The 19,776-nt window shown below is 37.2% G+C and overlaps 1 pseudogene; it reads left to right on the forward strand.

Annotated features, from left to right (window-relative positions):
* Positions 1-14,177: 14,177 nt before the first annotated feature.
* Positions 14,178-15,455, forward strand: LOC101725593 (procathepsin L pseudogene; annotated as a pseudogene).
* Positions 15,456-19,776: the final 4,321 nt, after the last annotated feature.

A 19,776-nucleotide genomic window follows, 5' to 3' on the forward strand; every position in this document is an offset into this window, starting at 1 on the left:
CGATGCTCCGTTGTTTGGTTTCAGCTTTCACAGAGAGGTGGCCAGAGGATAGAATGGGGATGCAGGCATCAGTGCGTGTGGGGCCAGAACGTTCTTCCTCTGATCGGGTTCTTGAATCCCAGCACTCTTACCTGTTCCTGGAGCAGCCTCAGGTAAGAAAATCCTCTAATATTTTAAAACTTGTTTTCTCTTTCTTAAAATAGAGAAAATAGACTTGAGAAGGCAATTTCATAGTAACAAAGGAGTTAGATTCCTAAGAGGACATAAGAATCCTAAACATTTGTGCATAATAATAAACAATAGAATAAATAATGAACATAATAGAACTTCAAAATACATGGCACAATAACTCATAAGATTACAAAAAATGACATACACAATTGTAATCAAGTATATCAAGTAACTTTCTCCTAATAATTGCTAGAATGACTAGTCAAAATAAATAAGGATACAAATATTAGAACAACATTATCAAACCACATGACCCAATTACATTTTATAAAATGTTCACACAGTGATAGCAGAATATACATGGAGCACTTAGGAAGGTATAGCACAGTCTGAACCACAAAACAAATGCCAGTGAGGTTGAGATTTAAGTCATTCCAAGTATGAAGTTAATTTAAAAATCAATAACAAAAATTATTCTGGAAAATTCCCAAACCAAATACTTTTAAACAACCCATGGGCCAAAGAAGAAAATGCATGGAAGCTAGGAAGTATTTGGAACTGAATGAAGATGAAAATACAACAGAGCACATTTATGGTTTACTACTAACCAATATTTAGGGTGAAACTTACAGCACTGGATGACTGTATTAGAAAAGAAAAATGTTCTCAAACTAATAACCACAATGTCTATCTTAAGAAACTAGAGAAAGAACAAACTAAATCCAAAATAAGCAGAAAAGAGAAATAAGAATAGAACAAGATTCAATAAGATAGGTGGTAAAAAAGAAATAGAGAAAATCAGTAAAACTAGCAGGTATTTCTTTGAGAAGATTTTTTTTTTAAATGCTGCACTTTTAGTGAGACCGATTATGAAATAAAGGTAAAAGACACAAACTACCAATATCAGGTGCAGCAGGTGACAGTACTATAAATAATATAATTTAAAAAATAACAAATGATTTTGTATACATAATTCAATAACTTAGATGAAACAATGAAATTCTGTGAAAAACATGAACTACTGAAGCACAGATATATGACCCAAGTAGCCCTATGTACATTACAGTATTTTGGTTTTGCTCAAGGATGCCCCCCAAGAGAAGTTTGATTGAAATCAGGGCCCTGCAGCCGACTTCCTGTTCAAGGTGGGGCCTGGTTAGAGGATTCCTGGGGGCGTGACGTAGGAGGCTTATCTATTTATCTACTTCCCTGGTTTCTCCCTTTTTCATGCTGTTTCCCGATCACCATGATGTGAGCAGCTTTCCTCTACCCAGGCTATTCTGCCATCCCATTTTTGTGGGGTTTTTTTTGTCTTGTGACTGAGTCCTGCTACATGGTTCAGGCTGTCCAACTCATGGTGATCCTCCTGCCTCAGCCTCCGGAGTGCTGGGATTATAGGTATTCCCCACCATGCCCGGCTGCCATTTTTGTGTTTAAGCCTATTGAATAACTGTATGAGCTGAAATTTCTGAACTGTGAGCGAAAATAGATCTTACTTGCTTTTAACTGTGGGTGTTGGGTATTGTATCTCAGCAATGGGAAAATGACTAAGATACAAATGAATTGATTTTCTGAATATTTTCCCTCAAATAAAACTTCAGGCCCAGATGGCTTCTTTGGTGAAATCTACAGTTTGAGGAGGTAGTAATACCAATTTGGTACAGATTCTTCAAGGAAATTGTTCTAACTCATTCAGTGAGACCAACATTAGCCTGATATCAAAACCTATCCATAAGGTTTATAAGAATATAAGATTATAAGAATAACTTTATAAGAATATAAAATTATAAGCCAAAATAATTGACAAATACAGATATAAAAATTCTAAACAAAATTATACTGAATATTAGAATACAACATATGCAAGTGCACACACACACACACACACACACGCACACACACACACACACACCCCATGATCAAATGGGATTTATTCCAGGGATACAAAATTGTTTTAACATTTAAGTGTAATATGGACTGGAGATGTTGCTTGGTGGCAGAGAACTTGCCTAGCATTTGCAAGTCCCTGGGCTTGATCCCAGACCAACAGAAACAACAAAATTACCTTAATCAAAGTAATTCACCATATTAAAAATGAAACAAGATATGATCATCTCAATAGATGCAGAAAAAAACCATTTAAAAATCCAACATTCATTTCTTATTCAGTCTCTCAGTGAACTCAGAATAGAAAGAAACTTCTTTAACCTGATTAAAAAATAAACAGCTACAAAAATACCCCTACATCTAATGTCATATTTTGTTGTGAAAGCATGAATATTAGAAACAAGATGTGTGCTTTAATCATGCTGTTATCAATGCTGTTTCAAAGCTGCTAGCCAGTAGAACAAGGCAAGAAAAAGAAACACAAATTACTCAGATTGGAAAAGAAGTAGTCTTTGGGATGACATAAGCATTTATGTAGAATCTAAAAAAGCAAACTAGAACTCGTAAGTTCATTTAGCAGATTTTCAGTTTTGAGATCAATATATAAAAATCAATTTGCTTTATACAATTGAAAATTGTAATTAAAATAATACAATTTATAATAATACCACAAATATGAAATAACTAAGGGATCAATCTAGCAAAAATATGATTGACTTATGAATTGAAACTACATGCATGAAAGACTTACGTACAAAAACTACAGAACATTGCTGAGAGAAATTAAACAAGAGCTACATAAATGCAGAGATGTATCATTTTAATACTTTGGAAGACTCATATATATTAAGATGTGAATTTTCCAAAATTCACACGTATGTCCAATCCCATTGCAATCAAAATTCCAATGGTGCTTTGACAGAAATCAATAAGCTGATTCTAAAATTCACATAGAAACACAAAGGACTCAGATAGCCAACACCACTTTGAAAAAAGAGTTGGCAGACTAATATTATTTGATTTTAAGTCTTATTACAGACCTACAGTAATCTACATAATGTGGTGCTGACATCAAGATAGACAAATACATCAATGAAACACAATACAGAGTGCAGATATGGACCCACACATACAGGAACAACTAATTTTTTGGCAAAAATTTCAAAGGCAATTAAGTAGAGAAAGGGTACTCCTACCAACAGAAGTTATTGGAACTTGGTCACTGAAACATAAAGAAGTGAGCTTTGTTCCTTACCTTTCACCATATATAAAAATTAGTTCAAACAGGGTCCTAAATTTAAAACTTATGACTATAAAAGGTCTAGGGAAAAACATAAGAGAAACGCTTTAAAATTTAGGTTGAGCAAACATTTCCTAATATTTAGTCAAAGCGTGACTCATAACAAGCAAATTAATAAATTGAACCTCATCAAAATTAAAGATCTCCTCTTTAAAAGACAAGACAGAACTTTTGCAAATGGGAAGAATCCAAAAGATGGAGAGAGGCAATTGAAAAAAGTGAAGATGTGCTGTGTGTACCTGCCAATGCCTTCCAATGAATATAGTCATTGTGTACTTTACGTATGTACTCCTGATAATAAAAATACAAATTCGAAAGAAAAAAATAAAAGACACTGTTAAGAGAATAAAAAATGCAGCAACACACTTGGAAGAAATACTTGCAAATCATATATCTGATACAGAACTTACATCCAGATCAAGTGAATAACCCTCAGAGCTGATTACTGCTCATAATCCCAGTGCTCTGAGTGGCAAAGAAAAGGGTCACAAGTTTGAGTCCAGCCTGGGCAGCTTAGTGGCTTAGTGAGACTTGGTCTCAAAATAAAAATCAAGAAAAGGGTTAGGGAGGTAGCTCTGTGAAAAGGTCCTGGGTTCAATCTCCAGAGCAAAACAAAACAAAAGAAAACAAGAAGTCATTACTGAAAAATCAAACAACAAACAAATCAACTTAAAAAATGAGCAAAATATGAAAAAGACTTCCCCAAAGAAGACTTATGCTTGAAAAGATGATCAATATCATTGCTCAATAAAGAAATGTAAATTATCACCACATCAAGATACCACTGCACATATTTATATTAGAATGAGTAGAATTAAAAAGATTTATCAAGCAAAGATTAGTGAAGATGTAGAGAAAATGAAACTCTCAGACACTTACTGGAAGGCAAATAAGATCATATAACCCTCTGAAAAACAGTATGGGAGTTGCTAAAAGTTTAATGTAAGTGAGCTATGTGATCCAGCCATTTTTATCTACTTGCCCGAGATAAATAGAAATTTATGTTCATGCAAATATTTGCACATGACTGTTCATAGCAACTTTGTTTATAATAGCCTTTAATGGAAAAGAACTCCAATCAGCAGGTAAACAATCTATGCCCTGTCCATATGACGAAATACTACTCATCAGAGACAATGAATCATTAATAATTTCAAAATAGTTACTTTGAGAGAGAGAAGCCGGATCCCATTAGGGCATGATGATTCCATTTATATTAAGCTCTATAAAATGCAAACTGATCTATAATAACAAGGGAGACAGGTCCTTGTGTGGGGTTGAGGGAAGGGAATGACTTGCAGTGGGGTAAACAAAGGAAACGTATCTGACTTGTGGTGATGGTTTTACAGGTATGTGTGTATGTCAAAACATAGCAAAATTTACACTTTAAATATTTGCAATTTTTTCTATGTAATTCTAACACCTAAAGCTGTTGAAAACAAAAAGAATTGATACAGTCAACCGATTTCTAGAGACCAGGACTGCGCATTTCCAATCCTGGGAGGATTGTTACAAAAAATAGTAATCATCCTCATCACTATATGGTGCTTGTGTTATGCATTCTGTTTTAGATGTATTAATATATTTAATCCTCATTCCCACCCAGAGGCAGGGAATTTTATGGTCCCCATATTTCTTAGGAGAAGATGGAGTTATCACGAAGTTCCAGAGTCAGTAGTTGCCAAGTGAGTTTGACCCCAGCATAGGTGGGTGCATTTTCATGTACTGAGCAGGGGGGCATTGAGGACCTCACCAGGACTCACACATAGGCCTGAGGGAGGACACATTGTGCACCTGGGCGACACTGAAGCTGAAAGACCTCTGTGTCTCATGTCAGTGTGATCTCAGCTTCCACTGAGGGAAAAGGGTTGGGCTGCAGAAAAAAGTCTGATTTTTAAAGCAGTAGAAATTTCTAGAGTAACTACTTGCTACTGTTTAGGCTTTTTTTCTTTTAAAAAGTTTTGAAAATGAGGTTTCTTATTGAAAATTTTTTCTTATTCCCGCCCAGCTTCATTCCCATTGAGTCCATCCTCAGTACTCTCAAGTCTCCCGTGCTAATCAATATAGCATCTGTCTCATAAGGTTGGAAATATTACTTTTGCTTCTTTTCCCGATCTGAGGCCTCTTAGCAAAGGAAGTGCAAAGCTAATATTTTATATCAGTGACTATATATGCCAACCACTGTTCTAAGTATTTTATAGAGATTAATTCACACCATTTGCCCAACTCTGGGATAGATAGTGTTGCTATCATGCACATTTTGCAAAGGAGACCTTCAGCTGTATGGCTTTGGAGTTGGATTCCTAAGTGCTTGGAGCTGGGTCTTCCTTATCTTCATATTCTCAAGCCCTAGCACACAGTTGGCACTCAACAGATGCTTATTGACCCAACCAAACTGAGTAGTGGGGCCCTATTTGTGTGAGCTACCAGTTTTTGTTGGTGCCTAGACACACAGCACCATTCAGCTGAGCAGAACACAGGGTTATAGGAATGGGAAGATAAGAGGAACAGGGAAATTAAATATTGATGCTCACTCATAATGGAAGTCCTGGGTTCAGGGAGAGTGTGGAAACTTCAGGTGGAGCTTTTTAATTCTTGTACTGTCCACATGGCTCTCTCCTTCCAAAGAGGGTCTCTATAGCTGAGAATAATTCATGTTTTATTTAAAACCCCCTCTATGTGTGCTTGCCCTGGCAGAACTTCTCTTGTTGCATTGTGGTTTTTTTTTAAATCATTGTCTGGGCAAATGAGTAAAATTTCTCACTTGGCCAAAGGACAGACCCCCCTCTAATGAGAAGATTTCCAGGGTGTATGAATGATCCTCAGCCTGAGAGTAGCACCATACTTACTTTTTTGTTACTTTGTAATTGAAATCCATCAGTTAGATACTATTAAAAAACCCAAAGCAAATTATAAAAATTCTTTAAGAAATGAGACTTTCCTTGAAAAAAAAAAGTCTCCAACTTTAATATTACTGCTTCTTATTTTAATGATCCAGCTTTAGCTTCAAGAGGCCATTTGCTGCATTATTCAGAAGCAGTTTACAAAAGGGTTTTGATCTCTGGCTTACAGCTTTTAAAGCCCACGGAACCCTAAACAGCATGAAACTAACTGAGAGATGAGGTGGATTTGCAAAACAGGCCTTCTTTTTGCTCCTGGATTAAAAATCTGCCTCAGGGGGAACTGTTTGTCCTAATCACACAGGAGGTCAGTGAGAGGACCCTGCGTGTGCTGCTGTGTTCCCTCCCCTTTTATTACCACTAGGCAGAAGCCCTCAGCCACCCCAACCCACCTTCGAATTCGATTAATTGCAGTTTCATGGTAGATGATGGCAGTGACAAGGAGGAGGCAGAAACCTAACACCCAAAGCCACTAATCAACCAAAAGGCAAACAAACAGGAAAATCAGCAGAAATATCTGAGAGGCTGGACTGGACCTAACTAAGCTGTACCGTTTGTTACTCACAATACAATATCGTCAAACACGATGATTTTAGACTGTGGTGGCACTGAAATGATCAATTATGCAGATGTTCTAAGCCAATTAAGTCCCATTTATTTTTGCACTTTGATTCATTCAGTATTGTATGTACTCTCTAAGCCCCAAAGACAAAGTATTATTTTAGATATTTATGATTTCTGTACACATCTCCTTGGAGAATATCATGAAATGCTAGCTACATAGGAGTGTTTAAAACCTGCTTGTTTCCTTCAGCTGGGGAATTTTCTTCACAATCAAATGATTCTTTTTACGCAGGGCTTATGTCTGAACTTAACTAAGATTTCTGTGTTTCAGTTATTAAAGCAGAAAATTTAGATGCCAGCATGTAGGCATCTAAAACCTAGCCAGGCAGTTGCGTGGCATTATCTTGTAGCCATCAGTAACTACTTAAATGAGAAGCTGGGAAGAGAAAGCAGAAAGACTCAGATTGTCTTCCCTGTGCAGAGTGAGCAAAATTCCTGCCTGTGCACCAGGGAATTGTGGGGCCTCCTAGAATGCATGGCTCCATCAGAAACACTTTTTGGGGGTCTCTGTTTCTGACATAACAGCTATTAGAGGAAAAGGTCTGTTTTTGGAAGTCAGAAAATGATGTTCTGTTACAAGCAAAGAGGAGACAGACTCTGAGACTTTCACTGGAACTCTTGCAGCTCAGCAGCAGCAATTAACACTGCTTTTGGGGATGTGTGGTTTGAGATTGGGTAGTGGTGGACTTTGCTCTTTTGAATATGAGGGGCCTTTGAAAATTATTACATATTTTAAAAAGAAGGTATTGAGTTTTCATAGATGTGATGCCCACCCAGGGTTGAGAATCATTGATATAATGGGTCAGACTACTGGATGGAAGATTGTTGGTGGAATTGTGATTTAAATGATGCAGGGGAGGTTCATACTGTGTGTCTTCTAAGTCTAGCTAGAGGGCAGAAGAATAAGTCCAAAAAAAACAGAGTATGCTTCTTTGGGTGTGAAAGACACACATCCCCACAAAGTTTTACTCCAGATAGTGCAAATAGAATCTTTGCAGAAACCGTGGCAGAAGGAGATTTTCCCTCATTGGCCCTGTGTTCTCATTGTTAATGTTTGCATGTGCACACTGGGTGCTTTTATTCAGGTACACTCTAGAATTAATGAAGACTTGCTCATTATTTGAGTCCCTCTGGGTTTCATAATTCATAGCCATGTTTGAATCTTAACAAAATTGTACAAAATTTTCAAAATTCTTTACAAAATTTAACAAAAAAGCCCAGTCTGTAACCCCTTATCTATGCCAGGTCCTACAATCAAGAATGACTAAGTATGAGCCTGAAACTGTAATGTGGATTCCATGGTATGACAATGCTACAAGAATTTGTATGCAAATAGACTCCATACAGCTCTTTTACTTACTAGGAAGGGGACTAGGGTCAGGTTATCCAGTAGCTTTGAGGCTTTTGTTTTCCTTGGTACAAATTATCCAAAATACAGCCCAATTTCAGGATTGTGAGTAGTAGCTGGGTTGAAAATTTCATTGGTATCCATTCCTCCTTTCTTTGTATTCCCCTCCCATTCCTTTCCCTTTGGTAATTGTGTCAGTAACACAGTTAGGAAGTATTCTCTGCAGTACTGAATGCCCAGATGGCCTAGGCCCTGGCACCATCCCATGATGGTTTTCTATCTCAGAGGACTGCAATGTCCTGTAGATCAAACCACAGCTCTTAAGCATTAGCCACTGGACTGTTTCCTACAGGGCAGCCAAAGGTCTTTGTTGGGAAGAATAAATGGCTTAGTTACTTTCTCATTGCTGGGACAAAATATCTGACATCCACAAGTTATAGGAAGAAAGGTTTATTTCAGCTCAAAGTTTGTAGAGGCTCCAAGGCACAGTGGGATGACAGAAGGGCATCACAGAGGAAAAAACAGTCTATGGCAGGGTAAGCAGGCAGCCTCAAGCAGCTGTATGGAGCCTCCTTTTCCCTTTTATCTCATCCCAGCTACATGCCTGTTGGTTGGTGCCACCCACACCCAGGGTGGCCTCCCCATTATCCATACCAATAACTATGCTAAACCAATCAGGGGACTAATTTATTGCCACACACACTTGTTTTTTGGGGTGCTGGGGATAGAACTCAGGACCCTGCGCTTACCAGGCAGGTGCGGTGCCACTGAGCTAGATCCCCAGCTCTGTGCCACATACTCTTAATCCCAGAACTACACTCTCATGATCCAGCCACTTTCCAAAAGCCCCACCTATAGCACATGGGGCTTTAGGAGAACATCTAGATACAATGAGAGTTTCCCACATTGTTCTGTCTATCTGCTTGTTTAGACATACAAAGCTCTTGAATTTCTGTCAATGAAACTATGTCCAAAGTAATAAAAATGAAGTTGGAATCAGAATTCGCCCTGGCTAACAATTATTCTCTTTACAAGAGAATAACAAAGATCACATCATTGCTTTCATGGCTGGAAGCTTTGCCTTGTTGATTCTAGACCAGGGCTTTCCAACCTTGGCAATGTTGAGATGGACACCGTTGTTGGATGTTTATCAGCATCCATGGCCCACATATCAGATACCGATAGCACCTTTTCTAGCTCAGACAACTAAAATTTCTTTCAGGTATTGCCAGTGTTCCCTGGGAGAAAAATCAACACCAGCTGAAGGCAACTGACATAGAGGCTTGACTACAGATTGTGGTGAAATGCTCTAAGTTTTCACTCCCAGGCCACCTCTGCCAATGAGAACTTGGATGGCAGCCTTGGATTATGACCTTAAATAGCTCCATGTGTGAGAGGAGGGATAGAAGCAGTGTGTATTGTAGTCAAATATCAGCTCACCTATTGGGAGAGGAAAAAGGACAAGTGTAGCTTGATGATTGGTCTTGCTTTGAGTTTTCTATTGTGTTGTGTTTAACTTATTCAAAACATGGTCTCGACAGAGAGAGGTCATTCCTAACTTTTGAATATTTTGAATTAAGACTTTCTTTGCTCAGTTGAAATAACATATTAAGATTGTCTACTAAGGCAGAAAGAAAGGCCAACATGCACATGTCCTTCCATGTGTATAAAATGAAATTAATTGCATTAGTGGCACACAGTTGCTTCTAATGTACATAACGCATTGGTTCTTAATTAATTCCCTTCGTACTTTATTTTGTGTATGGACTGGGGCTCCCTGTGCCCCATTTCCTGGAAGCACATCTTTCTTTACCATCATATCAGAATTTAAGGCAGAAAATATTACCTCGCCATGTGAATGTTTCCTCCCCATCTCAGCAGTAATGGAATGTGATCTCCCGATCCTCACATAAGGACTAAATACAGATTCTCTAAGCTGCCTTGAACCTTTAAGAATAATATCAAATTATACCTAGTCTGTAAATAGGAGATGAGGGTGTTTTCCTCCTTCCAGTTGCTTTCCTCACACTTTAATATATGAGTGAGTGATTTATAGCGGTAGTGACAAAGCTGCAACACAGCTTGAAGTTTTTTTTATAATGGCTGCAATACCACATCTATCATAATGAAAAATGTCTACAAAATTATTTTCTGCCAAAGAATATCTTCCCAGATTCTATTAAGAACTTGCTATCTACATGAATGCCACATCTTGCTGAAATACATCGCTTTAAAATGACCCCCTATGGGTGTGGCCCTCTGTAGTCTTTGGATTGACTAAAATCTCAATCAGGGGCAATCAGTTAAAATGTTGCTGAGAATCTCCAGAGAAGGAAACTAGGAGAATAAAAGTGATGGTGGCAAAATGTTGTTTTTTTTTTTTATAAATAAAAAAACTAATTTCACTGGGATATTACTGAGTTTGGCAGTTGAATGGATTTAGATTCTATTGTGCTTGCAGTTCCTGTCACATTTACCTAGGAGCTATCAACTTCCTGCTGTTTCCAATTTTTAAAAGAATATAATAGTCCCGCCTGCCTATTATTACTGCATTCTATTTGTAGTTACGTCTGCTTTGAGGAAAAGCAAAGAACTTCACCTTGATTTGTGCCCTTGTTGAACAAAATCTTTTGCATCAGCCAGATCAGCCCATCTGCTTGGGAACTAAGAGAACCTCAGAGGTAAATGGGTCACAAGTTCCATCCATTCATGGAAACATGTTGGTGTGGACTTTGGTACTTGATCCAGGGGCCCTGTCCTTGGTGCTGAACCCCATGTGCCACCAGATACCTCTTGACTTTTCACAAAGAATGCTTTTAACTGAAGTCACCAGCAAGCCCCAAACAACACATCCCAGCAGAAAGTTACTGCAGGTTTACCCCATCTTGATTTCTTCATTTTATTTGTTGACCAGAACATTGGAGCAAATCACTATTGCATGTGATTTTTTACTTTTTAGAAGCTTTCTATTCTATCAGATACATTTTTTCTTTTTGGTGTAGACATTTGGGAGCATGTGCTACCCTCTCTCTTTATCCCTAGTCTTTCACTGCTCTCCATATATGTCAAGGGGTGCCATTCAGTGTCTTGAGAGAAATGTATGGAATCTTAAGTCAGAAGGGAGGGTGAACAAGCATTAGGTACCTAGGATGTGCAGTAGACTGCTAAGGATGCAGTATTTTACATTTCATGTAAGCCTCTTAACAACACTAAGAGGAGTTCTTATCATTTTCATCCCACATGAATAAATTTAAGCATAGTGAAATTAAGCAGTACATTATTTTTCATACAGCAGGTAATTAAACATAGGTGTATAAGGCTTCATACTCTGTGTTTTTCTACTATACCAGCATAGGCAATGGTAATATTTTGAGGTAGGGATTGTGAAATCTGTCCATCTGCTTTTGTGGCAGTGGTTACAATTTTTTTTGTCTGAGGATAACCACGAGTAGTGGATAATTTGTGCTTTGAGTTCCAAAGATTTTCTATTTACTTGTCACCGAAGCATTTCTTATAGCAGATCAGAAATATGATCAAGCTCCAGTAGTTGCTAATAGCCCCAAAGCCATGTAATAAAACTACCTCCCTTTGAACTTATGATTTGTAAATAGAAAATTCATTTTACATATGTCAACTCCTTTGATTTTTGGCATGGCCTTGTGTGGTAGGGAGACTGGGAAGGATTGGAACTCAGATTAAGTGACTTGTTCACAGGGCTCTTTTATGAAGCCACTGCTTCTTAATATGAAGATTGTTAGTAGTCTCAAATTCCTGAGTAACTAAAATTTGTCTTCGGGTTCAGTCTGCAATATTGACATCTTGTCTAGACTCAACTTATTGTCAGGTTTGTTGTAGTGCATATTTCATTGAATCATATAAAAGTCTGGTGTAAATGGGTGCTGTGTGTTGTGGCTCACTCTGCAACTCTGACAACTAGAGTATTGAGCAAGTAGAACCTTCCACTCCCACCCCACCCCCAGGAGGAGCTGGATTATCAAGTTAGGTTTGCATGACTTTGTATCAATGAAAATTTCTTTCCAAATTTCAGTTCTTTGGCATTTTTATATTGGTTGTGCAACATTGCCCTGTTTTAGAACAAAGAAATCACACAACTCTATGCATATATTCATACATACATTGTATATACAAACAAAGTTAAGATTATATGAATGTAAAGTATTCTCTATTGCTTGTATTTTATAATGGGTGGTGTATATTCCCATGCATGAAAGTGTGACCTTTTTTTTGCTAGGTTCATAACACTTCCTAAAAGAGACACACCATTATTTATTTGTGTCTATTTTATTGGATATTTTGATTATTTCTAGTTTTTAAAATTAAATTCTTTAACTCTAAAATTAAGTGAATACTGACTTTTCCTTTAGGACAAATTCCAGAAAAATTAGGGAGAAAAGACATTGAAAGAAACACAGTAAAAATGTTAAAAAGGAGATTGCAAACATTCTAAATTGTGAGAGCTCACCACACGTAATATTTCTGTCACAACCACAAATTCCTTTTTACCCCTTTGAAAATAATTTCCTTTATCCCCAATTAAGGGAAATCTCTGATCAATTTTATGTCACTATAGTTTTTGCTTTTCTATATTTTTAAAATACTAAATGAAATCAATAATAGGTGTCCCTTTCAGGAAGTATTTTGAATGCAGCAAAAAGTCACATTTTCATACCTGGAAATACACAGTGTGTGGTCCTCTGCATCTGCTGCTTTCACTTAGTCTGCTGCTTTTGAGACTCATGCCTGGTGATGTATGAGTCTTTAGTTCCTTGTATTTCTGAATGATATTGTGTTGAATGACCACTCACCATTTATCCATTTATCCATTGATAGACATTTGGGTTATTTTCATTTACAGCTATTGTGAATAAAACTGCCATACACATTTGAGTAAACTTTTCTATGTGATCATATGCTCTTATTTATCTTGGGAAAATGCCTAGAGATTACTGGGTCTATGGGTAATACCTTTATAAGAAACTGCCAAGCCATTTCCCAAGGTGACTAATATTTTGCACTCACTAACTCACTAATGCTGTATGAGAATTATAGTTGCTTCATATATTTATTTTTTTGGATGGTGGGGATTGAACCAGCCTTGGACCTGCACCCCAAGACCTTAAACCTTTTTTTTGTTGTTGTGGTGCTGGCGATTGAACTCAGGACCTTATTTGTGATAGGTAAGTGCCCTACCACTGAGCTATTACCCTAGTCTTAGTTGCTCCATATTCTTACACTTGCTGTTTGTCTTTTTAACTTTAACCTAAAATTGTCTTTGGTGTGCAGTAATTGCTTATTGTAATTTTTAAATTTGTAAATGTGCATATAATAACATTAACTTTTTTAGTAGTATTTTTTCTAATGTACAATTTAATGAATTTTAATACATTTTCTGAATGAGTAATGATATTGAACATTGTTTCATGTTCACATTTTTTAATTCATATATTATCTTTTGGTGTGAGAATATTCATATTTTATGCTCATTTCTTTCTTCTTCTTTTTTTTTGTACCAGGGCTTGAACTCAGGACCTTGTGCTTGCAAGGCAGGAACAGTGCCACTGCACTAAATCCCTGGCCCTTCTGCTCATTTCTTAACATTTTTTTCTCTTATAATTATTAACAGTTTTTCTGTCTTATCTTCCTCTGTTTTATAAAGAGTTTTCAAATATATTGTGGGTATAATTCCTTTATCAAATATTTATTTTATAAATATTTTCTCGTATAATTGCTTTTTAATCTTATTAGTAATAGCTTATCAAGAAATTTTTAATTCTGATAATGTCCAATTTATCATTTTCTAATTCATGCTTTTGTGTTCCATCTAAAAAAATCTTTGCCTAAAACAGTGTCATAAAGATAATTTCTTAGACATAAGGCTTTAAACCTGGAGTCGGCGTTGTCGGCCGCATCCCGGGACCTCTGTGACCTCCCAGCTGAGTCGCTGGAGGGTGCACCTGTGCAGCGGCCATCCAGGTTTTTGAACCATGAATTTGTCACTTGTGCTGGTGGCTTTTTGCTTGGGAATAGCCTCAGCTATTCCAAAACTTGATCAGAAATTCGATGCACAGTGGGACCAGTGGAAGTCCACACACAGGAGATTGTATGGCACGAATGAAGAAGGATGGAGGTGAGCGGTGTGGGAGAAGAACATGAGAATGCTCGAACTGCACAACGGGGAATACAGTGAGGGAAAACACGGCTTCACCATGGCCATGAATGCCTTTGGTGACATGACCAGTGAAGAATTCAAGCAGGTGATGAATGGCTTTCAACACCAGAAGCACAAAAAGGGGAAAACATATCAGGAACCTCTGCTGCTTCAGCTCCTAAAATCCGTGGATTGGAGAGAGAAAGGCTATGTGACACCTGTGAAGAATCAGGGACAGTGTGGTACTTGCTGGGCTTTTAGTGCAACTGGGTCCCTGGAAGGACAGATGTTCCAGAAAACTGGTCAACTAGTCTCCCTGAGTGAGCAGAACCTAGTGGACTGTTCTCGACCTCAAGGCAATCAGGGCTGCAATGGTGGCCTGATGGATTTTGCCTTTGAGTATGTTAAGGAAAATAAAGGCCTGGAGTCAGAGAAATTCTATCCATATGAAGGAAAGGATGGAAGCTGTAAGTACAAGCCAGAGCTTTCTGCAGCTAATGACACTGGATTTGTGGATATCTCTCAGCGGGAGAAGGCCCTCATGAAAGCAGTGGCGGAAGAAGGCCCCATTTCTGTGGCTGTAGATGCAGGCCTTACGTCCTTCCAGTTCTATAAAGATGGCATTTATTTTGATCCAGAATGCAGCAGCAAGGACCTGAATCATGGTGTGCTGGTGCTTGGCTATGGTTATGAAGAAGTAAATTCAGAGAAGAATGAATATTGGCTTGTCAAGAACAGCTCGGGTCCAGAATGGGGTGCAAAAGGTTATATGAAAATAGCCGGAAACAGGAACAAGCACTGTGGCATTGCCACTGCGGCCAGCTATCCCAGTGCATGAGCTGATGGACTATGGTGGTGGAGGACTGAGGACAGCATGTCTGGAGGAATTTTACCTGAGCACTGACCAAACCCTTATTGTGTAAGACAAAACACTTGAATCATTGAGGATTCAATTTGTGATTTGAATTGTGTGACATTTTTACAAGGGTAAAAGGTTACCATTGTTTTAACTACTGTTATATAAACAGCTGTATGATATTGAGAATTCATCGCTTAATTCTAGATCTTTCAATTTTCATTTTTTAAAAGAACATAAATTTTTACCTATTAAAATAAATATTAGTTAAAAAAGATAATTTCTTATATTTTCCACTGGAATTGTTATAATTTTTGCATTTATATTTAGGTATATGATCTGTTTTTAAATTTTTGAGTGCATTATGGGATAGTGCATGAAGTTCTTTTTAAAAATGAGTATCTCATTATTTCAGCATGATTTATTAAAATATTTTCCATTAAACTGTATTTTGCTGATAATCAATTGACTACATATGTGTGCATCTATTTCTGGAATATATTATTCTTCATTAACCTATATGTCTCTTATTAAGGCAGTACAATACTATCTGGATTATTATAGTTTTATGTTAGATTTTGTAAGTTCTCTTTTACTGTTCTTCTTTAAAAATATTACTTTGTCTATCCTAGGTCCTTTGCATTTCCACATGTATTTTAAATTGGTTAGTTGATTTCTATAAAAATCCCTTCCCTAAATGTAATTGCAAATGCATTAAATGTATAAAATAATATAGGCATAATTAATATTTAAAAATATTAAACCTTCCAATCCATGAGTTTGGTATATCCTTTTGTTTATTTAGGTCCTCTTTAACTTCTCTCAACTATGATACATGGTTTTCCTTATTCTTTTTAAAATGTATCCCCAATAATTTCATATTTTTGATGCTATTTCAATTTGTGTTTTTAAAATCTCAATTTTTAGTTGTTTAGCACTAGAATACTGAAATTTAAGTGATTTTTGTAGGTTGACCTTGAAACTAGGAGTAGTGAGAGCAGACATCTTTTATTTTTATTAAATTCTTTTATTGGTACATTGTAGGTACACAACACATTTACATTTCTCATTGGGAATTGTACCTTTACACGATGCATCTTGGTTCTTATTTTTTCCCCATTCCTAGCCCTCCTTTCACCTCCTCCACCCTTCCCTGTTTACAAAGACTTTGTTTCCATTTTTTCCATTTCTCATCATATTTCCTTTCCCTTCTTTCCTTTCCCCTACCCCTCCCACTTCCCCTTCCCCTTCCCCTTTGCCCCTTTTCTTCCTATTTCACATTATCTATTATACATTTTAGTCCTTATTTACACTTTCAGTTTCTCACACCAGAGAAACTATTCGGTATTTACACATGTGTGTCCTATTTATTTTATTTAAGAGTATCGCCTCAATGTGCATCTATTTAGCTATAAATGTCTCTAATTTCTCATTATTTATGGCTGAGCAGTACTCCATTTTATAAAAACCCCACATTTTCTTTATCCAGTCTCCAGTTGATGAGCATTTGGGCTGTTTTCAAGTTTTAGCTATTATAAATTGTGCTGCTATGAACATGGGTACACATGTATCACTGTAGTATGATTCTTTTAATTCTTTGGGGAAGATCCCCAGCAGGGGAATAGTGGGGTCAAATGGGACTTCCAGTCCTAGTTCTTTGAGGTATCTCCATACTGATTTCCACAGTGCTTGCACCAGTCTACACTCCCACCAGCAGTGGAGCAGGGTTCCTCTTTCTCCACAGCCCCACCAGCATTTGTTATTGGTTGATTTCATGATAGCAGCCATTCTTTCTGGAGTAAGGTGGAATCTCAGCATTGTTTTCATTTGCATCTCTTGAATGACCAGTGATGTTGAACGTTTTTTCATGTATTTATTTGCTATTTCTACTTCTTTGCCTGAGAAATGTCTGTTCATTTCAGACGCCCATTTTCGGATTGGGTCTTTAAATTTGGGAGGTCTGATCTTTTTAAGTTCTTTATAGATTCAAGATAGTAGACCTTTGTCTGAGGAAAAGCAGGTGAAGATTTTTTCCCACATTGCGGGTTGTCTCTTCACACTGCTGGTGGTTTCTCTTGCTGTGCAGAAGCTTTTTGAATAAGAAGAGATCCCACTTGTTGATTGTTTGTGCTAGTTCACGGGCAACTGAGGTTTTGTTCATAAAATCTTTTCCTACACCAATGTCTTCGAGAGTTCTACCTAACCTGTGTTCCAGCCGGTTCAACGTTTCTATTATAATATTTAGATCTTCAATCCATTTCTATTTTAGTTTAGTGCATGGTGAGAGATATAGGTCTAGTTTTAATCTTCTACAAGTTGAAACCCAATTTTTCCAGCACCATTTATTAAAGAGGCTGTCTTTCCTCCAGTGAGGGTATTTGGCTCCTTTATCAAAGAAGAGGTGGCTGAGTGTGTCTGGAGTTGTTTCTGCATCTTCTAATCTTTTCCACTGGTCCTCACGTCTGTTTCTTTGACAGTACCATGCTGTTTTTATCACAGTAGCTTCATAGTATAGTTGCAGGTTGGGGATTGTGACACCCCCCTGCCATGTCTCTGTTACCTAGAATTTCTGTTGCTATTCTGAGTCTCTTCTTATTCCAAATGAATTTTTGGATTGTTTTCTCAAGGTCCATGAAATATGCTGCTGGGATCTCAATTGGGATTGCATTGAATCTATATAGAATTTTTGGAAGTATGGCCATTTTCAATATGTTGATCCTTCCTACCCAGGAGAAGGGGATATCTTTCCATTTTCTGATATAATCTTCAATCTCTCTTTTCAGAGTGCCATAGTTTTCAGAGAAGAGGTCTTTGATTTCTTTCATTAGGATGATTCCTAGGTATTTCAGTTTTTTGGATGTAATTGTGAAACGAATTATTTGCCCTGTTTCTCTCTCAGTGAGTCTGTTATTCATGTAGAGGAAAGCTATTGACTTTTGTGTGTTGACCTTGTATCCAGCTACTTTACTGAATTTTGTTATTAAGTCTAGAAGACTTTTGGTGGAGATCTTGAGGTCTTCTATATACAGTATCATGTCATCAGCAAATAATGACAGTTTGACTTCTTCATTTCCTATCTTTATTCCTTTTCTTTCTCTCATCTGATTGCCTTAGCTAATGTTCCCAAAACTACATTGAACAAGAGTGGTGATAGTGGACATCCTTGTCTTGTTCCTGATTTTAATGTGAAGGATTTCAGGTTCTGACCATTCAGTATGATACTGGCTGTTGGTTTTTCATAGATGGCTTTTATCAGTTTGAGGTAGAGACCATCTATTCCAATTTTTTTGTAGGGTTTTTATCATAAATGCATGTTGGATTTTGTCAAATGCTTTTTCTGTGTCTATGGAGATAATCATATGGTTTTTGTCCTTGGCTCTATTGATACAGTGTATTACATTGACTGATTTGCATATGTTGAACCATCCCTGCATCCCTGGGATGAATCCCGCTTGATCAGGGTGTATGATCTTCTTGATGATCTTCTGCATTCTATTTGCCAGTATCTTATTAAGGATTTTTGCATCTATGATCATTAGTGAGATTTGCCTATAGTTCTCCTTTTTGGTTGAGTCTTTCTCTGTTTTGGGGATCAAGGTGATGCTTGCTTCCAGGAATGAATTTGGGAGTATTGCTTCCCTTTCAATTTCATTGAAGTATTTAAACATTTGTGGCAGTAGTTCCTCTCTAAATGTCTTGTAGAATTCAGCAGTGAAGCCATCAGGGCCCGGGCTTTCCTTAGTTGATAAGTTTTTTATTATGTTTTCAATTTCATTGGTTGATATTTGGCTGTTTAGAATTTTTAGGTCTTCTTCGTTCAACTTTGGTAATTCATATGTATCTAGGAATCTGTGCATTTCTTGTGTTTTCCATCTTATTGGCGTATTGGTTCTGGAAGTAGGTATTGATGATCCTCTGGATTTCTGCTGGGTCTGTTGTCATTTCACCCTTTTCATTCCTAATTGCATGGATTTGGGCCTTTTCTTTCCTTTTTCTGATAAGGTTGGCTAAGGGTTTGTCAATTTTGTTTATTCTTTGGAAGAACCAACTCTTGGCTTCATTGATTTTTTGTATTGTTCTCTTAGTCTCCATTGCATTGATTTCTGCCCTGATCTTTATAATTTCCTCCCTTGTATGAGCTTTGGCTTTGTCCTGCTCTTCTTTTTCTAGAAGCTTGAGGTTCAGCATCAGGTTGTTTAATTGGGCTCATTCTGTTTTCCCAATATGATTATTCACTGCTATGAATTTCCCTCCTAAGACTGCTTTCATTGTGCCCCATAGATTCGGATATGTTGTATTGTCATTGTCATTTAATTGAAGGAACTGTCTGATTTCTTCTTTAATTTCCTCTATGACCCATTGGTTATTCAGAAATGTGTTGTTCAATTTCTACATGTTTATGTAATCCTTCCTGTTTCTTTTGCTATGGATCTCCAATTTCATCGCACTATGGTCTAATAATGTACAGGGGATAACTTCAATTCCTTTGCACTTACTTAAACATGTTCTATGTGTGAGTAT

Source organism: Heterocephalus glaber, unplaced genomic scaffold (assembly GCF_053883595.1).
Source record: "Heterocephalus glaber isolate CG9 unplaced genomic scaffold, H.glaber_assembly_v1.0 deba00001673, whole genome shotgun sequence".
Lineage (NCBI taxonomy): Eukaryota > Metazoa > Chordata > Mammalia > Rodentia > Bathyergidae > Heterocephalus > Heterocephalus glaber.